A 9,178-nucleotide genomic window follows, 5' to 3' on the forward strand; every position below is an offset into this window, starting at 1 on the left:
AGTGGATCATCAGCCTTGGCCTTGGCTACTCCATCTTCCATCCTCCTCTTCCAGCAGATGAGGGGCATATGCAGCTGAGGTCTCCTCCAAGGAGGGGTTTTCTCTTCCCTCTTAGTTGTAAACATCTCTCCCACCCCACACCACTGTCTCAGTCCCTCTGTCTCTCTCCCTCTTTGTTTTTTTCCTCTCTTTTTTCTCTCTCTCTCTCTCTCTCTCTCTCTCTCTCTCACACACACACACACACACACACACACACACACAAGTTTGGATATTGGTTCTACCATTTTAACTCCAACTTCTGTTTTTCAAATGTAGATAGTGTCAGCTTATTCATTATTCTCTTGTTGCTGGAGTTGTCATAAAAATCAATTTCCCATCACTGAGATAGTAGCTCCCTGTGTCTCTTAGGGGATCAGCAGGAAAAAAGACCCCCCCATTGGACCTCTGGGAAATCACAGAGGCTGTTAGAGCTGTGGGCTCAGCATGTGAGGCCCCGAGGGGATTATCACCCACTCCTCCTGGGAAGTGTGGACCCGCTGAGCTTATCTGCAATCGCCTTAAATCTCAGACTCATAGGAGTGTTCAGATTCTCTTCTTTTTTGCTTCTTCTATCGAACACATTATAGACCTGCAAGAGGACAGAATCCCTAAGTGAGAGACAAAGTCTTTAGCCTCAGCTATTTTCTTTCTAAAATAAGGGTCTTTGCTCCCTAGAACCAGACCGCCTGATATCATTATCCATGAAACTGGTGGAAAGTAAGAAAATCGTCTTTCTCTTCATGAGTAGGAAATCAGGTCATCCTCCCCAAAGGTACAGAATACTCCCCCAGGCTGTGGAGAGCAGGTTCTGGTTTCTACCCAGAAAAGCTATAGACGAAAACTGTGGCTGCCTACTACTGAGTATCAGGGGAAAAAGCAGAGATATTTTTAACATATGGAATATCAGTGAACAGAATGCTAAGGAACTAGAAAACTTATTCCAATAAATATGAAGCATATGCTCTGCCTAAAGCAAACCCAGCTTCTGCTATATACAAATTTCATGAAGGAAAAAAAAAAAGTTGGAAATTGCAGAAATGTCTGGCCCAGAGTGGGCTACAACCACTTGCTGCAGGAGACCTGGAAGGCTGCAGAGGTGACCTGGGAACAGTGACTGGGCAGCTGGGGGTTCGTGGGGTCCTTGGCCATCTTGTCATGCAGGTTGGGGATTGTCCAGAGCCCCCTGGAGTCCCGGGAGCCCAGCTCCAGACGGACAGCCCTACACACACAACCTCAGTTTGTAATGTCAGGGTGTGCGTCACCAACGATCGGAACATCGGCTCTGCTACCCTGAATCCTCAAACAAGGAAAATGCCTGTCTCAGTGGCAGAGATTCCTGAGATAAAATGACCTTTTGGATTTTATGCGACCGGTTCTTCCTCTTGCAACCAGGAAAGGCAATCTGCATTCATCTCATTAGCGAGGTTCTGGTAACTGGGGATATTAATTTCATTGCTAAACCTGACAAATATTTTACTCTCTCCTTAGTGGGTAATTGCATCGCAACAGTCTCTTCTTTTGTGCTGCCAGATGGAAAGGACGAGTGTTTGCCATTCTCATTGATACAGCTAGTACCTTAGCATTGCGCCTGTCCCCTCCCTAGCCGCACACTTCCCGGGCTGGGGATGCGGAGGGGAGACCGAGCAGGAGGCCCGGGTCCTGGGTGGGCTGTGGGAGGGGATGGCGGGAGAGCCCTGGGCACGGTGGAGGGAGGCGAGGCGCTGCCGAGGGCTAAAAACCACGACAATAAAAACACCGCCGCTAAAACAGTGTGGTGGAGGAGAGACAAATCATTCTGCCTCCTGAAACTCCCCCTGCAGCCTCTCAGCCCCAGAACAGCTCCCCGCACCGAGGGCGCCGCTGCCCGCCCCCCGCGGCCCGACTGCTGACACGCTGCAGCCACTCCCGCCCCGGTCGTCCCCACGCCCGGCACTTTTGCTCCTGCAGGGCGGCGGCCCCACTGCGAGATGCTGGGAGCGCCGTCAGGGAAGGGGGAGAGCTGACTCTCTGCAGGCAGGTAGCTGAAAGCCTTTCTTTTCCTGGGGAGGAGGAGCAAGAATCGTGCTCAGCTCGCCTGGGCCTTCATGTCACTCCCTCCATCCCCCCTTCCCAGGGTTGCTAACTTTGCCAAATCCTCACTACGCTCTCGGCCCCGCCTCCTCAGTCCCCGCTGGACCCTGACTGGCAGACGCTGGCTTCTGATACAATTTCTCTCCTGGAGAGATGGGGGCCAGGGCAGGCGCGGTGCGCGCGGGAGGTACTCCAGCCTGTAGCTCAGGATTCCTTTCTGCTGGTCTCACAAATGAGACCCATGACGCACTGACCGTTCGCTGTTCTCCTCTGGCTCCTGCCTTTGCCCAGCTGTCGGGGAGATGGGTGCAGGGTGCCACTAATTTCCAACCTCGCCTAAGTCAAAGGGAAGGCAAAACTAGGCAGGGTACCCTTGCCCACTCTCCCCCTCCCTCTGGCCTCTGGCTGTGGATTTGGGGACCCTTAGGCAAGAGTCCCAGAGGGACACCACCTCAAGGACAGCCACGCTCCTAAGAAGGAACCTGTCCTTCAAGGGACTGTGTTTGTTATAGAATGAAAACAATTAGAGAAAAAAAATCATCCTTGGATATAGCAGATAAGAGTGGCCATAGCACAACACTGTGCAGATTTGCCCAGGGGTACCACATTCTTTTACCCCATCTTGGATCACCTCCCAATATCATTTTAGCCAGCTATGGCATTGGTGGCAAAGACTATTACATTGGGGTTTGGAGTTGAAGGACCTGGGTAGAAGCAAGCCCATGGTCCCTAATCCCGGTTGTGTCACCATAGGACCCGAAGCTCTGAGCTTCATGTGATCTCTCTAATAAGACTGATACTTCTTCCTGAGCCTGGGGTTTTTTAAACAAAGCTGAATGGAAATGCATGAGTCTTTTAGCGGTTTTCCCTGACTGGAAGGGACTCATCTTTCCTTTCCAACATATGATCCCATACCTCTTCTTCCAAGAAGCTTTCCTTGACCTGTTATTTTCCTGTGTGAAATAATTCTTATGGAGAATGCACTACCTGATCCACTCACCATTGATCTGACAGCCTTATTATGAGTTTCCTGATACACCGGTAGGAGCAACACACTCATACGTGGTATATGTTGCCTCTAAAATCCAAAGAGTCTTGCCAAGCATTGTGCCTCTTTTTTGTTGATAGATGGAACCAGCTGTCTTTTACTTTGGAGAGTATATCCTGACATGAACTAGACCACTAGGTCCTTAGGAATGTCACTGATGTGGCAAGTCCTTGAGCTTTCTATCATGATACCAATGTAATGGACTAGTATGATGTTCTTAGTGTATCAAGACAATCAAGGTCTCTCCAGACCATGTTATGACAAAGAGCAGGAGATTTAACAGTGAAGCATACTGTTGTCCCTGCCACCTGAAGTCAAATTGCTTCTGATTATCTTTGGTGACAGGAATGGGGAGTTGGGGGGAGAATTTGTTAGGCTAATATCCACATACCAGCTTCCAAGGGCTCTGTTATTTTGCTCCAGCAAAGTTATCACATCCAGAATCAGCTGCAAATGGCATCACTGATTAAGTGTGTGATAATCTACAGCCATTCTCCAAGACCATCTGGTTTTTGAAAGAGCCAGAAAAGGAAGTTAAATGGGGATGTGTTTGGAATCACACCTCTGCCTCTTTCAAGTTTTTAATGGTGACACTAACTGTGATTCTTCTGGGATGGTTTCTAGCTTGCTTTTGGGTTACTAGCTCAGCAGAGGGGACTGGGCTGGGGTAGGGCAGTTCTAGGGCCTTCTACTTGGCCCTCCTTTCTGTCCATAATAGACCTCACTCTGTGGGTCAGAGAATCAATACGAAGATTTTTCCTGTTACTCACTGTATCTGTTCCAAATATATTTTTCTGAGACTGGGAACCATGAAATAGATCCATGGTCCCACTGAGTGTGAATGGAAGCTTCATCTTTTACCTGACTTTCATAAGCACACTCTGGCTAGTGAACCAAGGTGGGATTTCAGGTTTTAGGATTAGGGTCAGTTCAATTCATTTCTTAATGCCCTGAAGAATGGAGCATCCTCTGGGAACTCTTGAGGGAATATGGCTGCTGGGTGGTTGAGCAGGCTGCATATAATAGATCCTTTTTAGCATTTTCATGTTCTTTAGCATTTAGACAGATTCCTCTATATCTATAGAATGCCAGGGAAGTCCTGACATTTCAATCTTACTGGCTATAGCCTACTGTCGAGATTGGCCAACCTAGTTGACCCTTAGTGCCTCTTCCCAAGTGCTCAAACCATGACGTTAAATCCCAGTTTCCAGTTGCGCACCCATTTCAGAAGATTTTAGCTTATCAAGCCTTAGATTATGTTCTCCTTTGTCTAACAACCTTAGAATCTAGTTAAATACATGTTCCCCAGACTCCTGTTGGTGTAAGTTAATGAAGTCCTGAAATTGTTTTGGCAAATAGTCTATTTCCTCCAGGCCCAGGTCTTGTACTTTACAATCGGAACTATGCTGCCATTTAACCCTCCTTGAGGATCTGGAAGCAGTGAGCATAATGGATGTGGATCCTGGAGAAAATCAAATTTTCTTGGCGTGGTCCTTGAAAGGTTTTAATTCAACCTTCGGGAAATGGGGTTGCAGGATACTCTGGGAGGTTTAGGAGGATTTGAGCATTCAAGGTCTCAGTCTCATCTGTGTCTGCACAAATGTCTCCATCCCATATCTTAGGGTCTCACTTCTTTCCCACCAGTACCCTCAGCTTACTGTAAGAGACTTAAACTGAAGTGTTTGAGTATTTAATTGGGTTTGCAACTCTGCAACATTAAAATCATTTTCTAGGCTTTATCCTCATCCATATGGTCCAGAGACTACAGGAGGAGGAGTCTTTAGGACAATTCCCAATTTTCCACTTGGCTCTGAGTTGGATATTCAAGGCTCTTTTCCCTGTTAACTCTCTTTGGAGCCATCAGAAGCAGCCAGCTGACTCTACGGTCTTTATAATAACTATTGTCACCATGGTGACTAAGTACCACAGTCACTTTGTTTCTATTGCCCACCACCTGAACTTCATTCCTTGCAACCACTAATGATAAATTGTCACTGCGAGGCCACTGAACACCATGCATTACCAGTATCCCATTTTCTTTTGGGCAGGAGTTAGCTGTGTGCTTCTTAAATATGAGAGCAATAGAATATTAGAATCCCATTTTAGGGGACTGTCTTCTTGGGCCCTTTCTGATAGCTATTCTTACCTCAGTTTAGAGCCTGGAAGCCAACACATAGCACACTCAAATAATGTAATTGAGGTGGATTTAATAAAGGGGCTATTTATAAAAATGAAGATAGTGCTGGTAGATTGAATAACTGACTTCAGTTCTTCAACCCTACCTTTATCCATGTCCTTACATGTTCTTGTTATGGGTGGAGTGTACTTCCTTGTCTCACTTCTTTGGGCTTAGTCATATGACTTTTTGGCCAATGGCATGTGGGTAGAAGTGAGACCACACCAGTTCCAAGCTTAGGCCTTAAGAGTAATCACATGTTTTTGTTTGCTCTTTTGAGGCTCTGCCACGACCATGAAAGAAACATACCTACTGGTCCAAAGAGGGTGAGAGGCACGTGGAACAGAGTTTCTCCTTCTACCCCATAGACCTCCAGTGAGAAGCATAGCTGCTCTAGCTACCAAAGCATGAAGTAAAGATGCCCAACTGAGCCCAGCCTATGTCACCCAAGTTCTAGCTGACCTGCAGATCTATCAGAACAAATGGTTGCTTTCAGACATTGGACTTTGGAGTGGTGGAAATGCAGCACTGGTGCAGCAATAGCTAGCGGATACAGGAGAATAAATAAAAACAGTACGAGATGGGGCAGACCCCCAGAGATGCTGATGGTGGGCTTAAAGGATCAAGGGGAGGAAGAAGTTACTAGAACCTAATGAGAGTAGCTGAAGGGGAAAATGTTTGACGAGAGCTGTGGCCTTTGATAGAGGGATGTAGACAATCCATAGAAGCCAAGCAAGGGGCATAAATTTTATCCCTTCACTTTCCTCCTGTCTTCTGACCTCCTGCTGGTGTCTCTTATTACCAAAACTAGAAGGGAAGGGAGCCCACTGGTGCAGGCCATTAAAAATTTTTTCTTAGTGCATAAAGCAGGATGAAGTCCTGGAAGGGACAATGGAAAATATCCAACATACTTTGTATGCCTGAAAATGTCTTTGTTTACCCTCATACTTGTATGATAGTTTGGTGGGTGGAGTATAGAATTCTAGGTTTGAAATGATTTCCTCTAGAAGTTTGAAGAAATTTCCAATGTAGTGTAGCTATTGAGAGGTTTGAAATTCTTCTGATCTCTTATCCTATAAGTGTGACCTGTTGCTTCTCTCTCTCTTGAAATGAGCAGAATCTTCTTGTTGTCCCAAATATTTGCAAATTGTCTCCATGTGCCTTGCAGTGGATTTACTTTCAGTCATTGTTCTAGACACTTGTAGGGTCCTTTCAATCTGGAAACCTATGTCCTTCAGTTCTGGAAGTGTTTCTAGAATTATTTCATTGATAATTTACCCTATTCTGTTTTCTTGCTCTCTCTAAATTTCTAATTTTCTCTCTCCTATTTTCCGTCTTTTTCTTTTTACTCTCCTTTCTGGGAGATCTCCTCAACTTTTCCCTTCAATTCTATTGAGGTTTATTTTAATAACATTTTAAAATTGAGATATGCCTCATATAACATACAACTTTAAAGTGTACACTTCAGTGGTTTTGTCTATTCACTGTGTTGTGCAACCATCATCTCTATTAAATTCCAAAACATTTCTAACATCCCCATAAGAAGCTCTGTACCTATTAGCATTTAATCCCAATTCCCTCCACTCCCATCCCTAGAAAGCACTAATCTATTTTCTGTCTCTATGGATTCACATATTCTGGACATTTCATAAAAATGGAATTATACAATATGTGGACTTTTGTGTCTGGCTTCTTTCACTTGGCATAGTGTTTTTTTTTTAATTAATTAATTAATTTATTTTTGGCTGCGTTGTGTCTTCGTTGCTGCATGTGTGCTTTCTCTATTTGTGGCGAGCAGGGGCTACTCTTCGTTGTGGTGCGCGGGCTTCTCATTGCCGTGGCTTCTCTTGTTGTGGAGCACGGGCTCTAGGAGCATGGGCTTCAGTAGTTGTGGCACGCGGGCTCAGCAATTGTGGCTCACAGGCTTAGTTGCTCTGCGGCATGTGGGATCTTCCCGGACCAGGGATCGAACCCGTGTCCCCTGCATTGGCAGGCGGAGTCTTAACCACTGCACCAGCAGGGAAGTTCTGGCATAGTGTTTTAAAGGTTCATCATGTTCTAGCATTTAACAATATTTCATTCCTTTTTACGGCAGAATAATATTCTGTTGTACACTTGTCCCTCGCCGTCTGTGGGGGATTGGTTCCAGAGGTCCCTGTGTATACCAAAATCCACAAATGTTCAAGTCCCTTATATAAAATGGTGTAGAATACAGTCGACCCTCCATATCTGAAGATGCAAACCCCACAAATACGAAGGGCTGACTGTGTATTTATTGAAAAAGAATCCAGGTGTAAGTGAACCCCTACAATTCAGTCCTCTGGTGTTCAAAGGTCAACTGTATAGATATACCACATATTTTTTACCCATTCATCAGTTGATGAACATTTGGGTTATTTCCACATTTTGGCCATTATGAATAATGCTGCTATGAACATTCATGTACCAATTTTGTATAAACATATGTTTTCAATTCTCTTGGGTGTACACCTAGAAGTGGAATCGCTGGGTCATATGGCAATTCTATGTTTAACTTTTTGAGGAACTGCCAAACTCCATTGAGTTTTAAAATTCTGTCACCAATTTTGACATTTCTCAGAGCTCTTCTTTTCATTTCCTGAGTGTTTATCCTTTTAAAAAATTGAATGTAATATCTCTCTGAGGATATCAATGAAATTTTAAAAAAAGATTTCTTCTCTCTGTATAGTCTGTCTCATGAAGCTAATTTAATTTACTTTAAAAAAATCTCTGTTGGGCTTCCCTGGTGGCGCAGTGGTTAAGAATCCGCCTGCCAATGTGGGGGACACGGATTTGAGCCCTGGTCCAGGAAGATCCCTCATGCTTTGAGCAACTGAGCCTGTGTGACACAACTACTGAAGCCCGTGTGCCTAGAGCCCGTGCTCCGCAACAAGAGAAGCCACTGCAATGAGAAGCCCACGCACCACAACAAAGAGTGGCCCCCGATCACTGCAACTAGGGAAAGCTGTGCACAGCAACAAAGAAACAAAGCAGCCAAAAATAAATAAATAAAATAAATAAATTTATTTTTTTTAAAAAGCTGATAAAAATCTCTGTTTTCATGCAAACATTCATGACACTAAATAAATATCCAGTGTTTTAGATAGCTCCCTTTTGCCCTTACAACTCCATTCCTCACCTGGCTCAGTGCTCCCAGAGGATGATGTGTATGGTCTCCATCATAGGCTTCCTTGCCCTCTGGCTTCCACTTGGGTTCTACCGTTTGGCTAGAGATGAGAGATAGAACAAAGTCTGGGTGTTTATTCTCCCAGCAACCTCTCTGTGAATGTGACCTGATTTGGAAATAGGGTCTTAGCAGATGTAATCAAGTTAAGATGAGGTCATACTGGATGAGGGTGGACCCTTATCTAATGACTGGTGTCCTTATAAGAAGAGGGAGGTTTGGACACAGACACAGGGAAAAGGCCATGTGATGATGGAGTAATGTGTCTACAAGCCAAAGAATGCCAGGGATTGCCAGCAACCACCAGAAGGAGAGCCGTATGGAACAGATTCTCCCTCAGAGCCTCCAGAAGGAACCAACCCTGCCAACACCTTGATTTTGGACTTCTAGCCTCCAGAGCTGTGAGAGAATAAATTTCTGTTGTTTTAAACTAAAAAAAAAATCTCTGTTTTCTATGTTAAAGGCTTTGCCCAAATGTTTATGTCTCAAAATCCTTGGCCTATCAAGAGCGATTTTATTCAAGAATAAAGAACCAGAAAACTGATTGGATCACACTCACTCTCATGTGGGTAGTCTTGTTGACTTTAAGTTTCAAAGTGAGTTGATGGGCTGTTTGTTGAGAACCCCTAATGTCAGTTATTTA

Source organism: Hyperoodon ampullatus, assembly GCF_949752795.1.
Source record: "Hyperoodon ampullatus genome assembly, chromosome: 7".
NCBI lineage: Eukaryota > Metazoa > Chordata > Mammalia > Artiodactyla > Ziphiidae > Hyperoodon > Hyperoodon ampullatus.